A 2,043-nucleotide genomic window follows, 5' to 3' on the forward strand; every position below is an offset into this window, starting at 1 on the left:
GGTTTCATTTTGTTTTTTGTTTTTTTTTTCTTTTTTTCTTAAATGGAAAGAAATACAAACCAAGAATTGTAAAATATTTCAATGTTTCATAGAATTTACCAGAAATAAAGTAGAACCAAAAAATTGTTTATTTAAGAGTGTTTTATCATTTTTGTGTATGTTTTTGTTGTTTTGTTGGCAAAGGAGACAGAAATATATTGCGTATAGCATTAATTAATAGGTCAATATATTTCTGGACGAAGGCAGCAGGCTGGCAGAGTGGTTAGCACGCTGGAGAAAAGCACTCACCAGCATTTCATCTGTCTTTACATTCTGAGTTCAAATTCCACCAAGGTTGACTTTGTCTTTCATCCTTTTGCAGGGGAAATGAAATAAGTCCCAGTTAAGCACTGGGGTTGATATAATAAACATGCCCCCCTCCTCTGAAATTGCTGGCCTTGTGCCAAAATTTGAGATCAATATATTACTGGACTAATTAACTACCAGACTAATGAATAACCTCCCAGTGTTATTGCTTCTGTCTAGGTGGTCATGCTGGAGCACCTCCTTGAAGAGTTTTTAGTCATATGAATCAACTCACCCCCAGTACTTTTTCTTAAAAGCCTGGTTCTTATTCTATCAGTCTATTTTGCTGAACCACTAAGTTATGGGGACATAAACACACCAACACCAGTTGTCAAATGGTGATGGGACACATGCACACACATATAATGGGCTTCTTTCAGTTTCTGTCTACTAAATCCACTCACAAGGCTTTTGTTGGCCCAACGTTTTAGTAGAAGATACTTGGGACTGAACACGAAACCATGTGGTTGAGAAGGAAGCTTCTTACCTCACAGCCACACCTGGGCCAATGTTAAGAATTTTTATGTTAACAAGCAACAATGGATTGAGGTCAGTGAAAAAGGAGAATTTAGGATAAGGGTAAATTTAATGAAAGTATTTATACATAAGTTAACAAATTTAGAAAATACTTTGATCTCTTCTCCCTTCACCTCTCTGACTGTCTGTCTGTCTCCCTCCCTCACCCCTGTCTGACTACCTCATTACAACAGATAGGAATAACAATCAAGATCAAAATTAGGTTATTTTTCTTTGAAAGTACAGCAAGCACACAACATGACTAGCATAAGCTGAACTATAATAATAATAATAATAATAATAAAAACAGAAACAATTCCTATCATAGTAGGTGCCTTAGGTATAATAAAAAGATATTCAGACAAATACATAACAAAAACACCAGGACTTACAAATATATATATAACATACAGAAAATTGCACTACTGGGCACTGCACACATCCTACGCAAAACACTTTCAATACAGTAACCATAAGAGCACCACAGCAAACCACAGCACATACCCAAAGCACACAGAGCTGCGCTCGGTAGCGAAGTGAAAGCACGTTATAAAAATAAAACTACTGAATAATAATAATAATAATAATAAAACTGTTGAAACACACAAAGAAGGCCAAGTGTCATGAACACTAAAAATTATGTAACTAAAGAAAAATTTAAAGAAGAAATGAACAAAAAAAAAAGAAAGAGCATGGAAGGAAAAGAAAATGTACGGTCAGTTTGCAAGAGATGTGAAAGCCAAGACAGATACAGAGGACCGGTGGCTATGGATGAGGAGAAGTGACCTGAAGAGAGACAGAAGCACTCATATGCGCAGCTCAGGAACAAACATTAAGGATCAATCATATGAAGTGCAGAATAGACAACACTCTGATAGCAACAAATGCAGAATGTGTGGTGAGAGGGGTGAAACGGTATGGCACATCGTTAGCAAATGCCCGAAATTGGCACAACACAAATACGAAAGACACCGGGACAATGTGGCAAGAGTGATCCATTGGGAACTCAGTGGGGACCACAGCCTACAAAGAGCAAAGACGTGGTATAAGCAAACTCCAGAAAGTGTCACCAGTGGTGGTGGTGGTGGTGAATTTTAACTCAGAACATAAAGACGAACAAAAGGCCGCCAAGCATTTTTCCCAGCATCTTTTGTTTCAGTCATATGACTGTGGCCATACTGG

At 37.6% G+C, this 2,043-nt stretch overlaps 1 protein-coding gene across 2 annotated transcripts in view; it reads left to right on the forward strand.

The window, feature by feature from the left end:
• Positions 1-2,043, forward strand: part of LOC106868598 (pantothenate kinase 3) — a 30,346-nt gene that overhangs the window by 23,787 nt on the left and 4,516 nt on the right. The window lies entirely within an intron of this gene.

This window comes from Octopus bimaculoides, chromosome 14 (assembly GCF_001194135.2).
Source record: "Octopus bimaculoides isolate UCB-OBI-ISO-001 chromosome 14, ASM119413v2, whole genome shotgun sequence".
NCBI classification, from domain to species: Eukaryota; Metazoa; Mollusca; class Cephalopoda; order Octopoda; family Octopodidae; genus Octopus; species Octopus bimaculoides.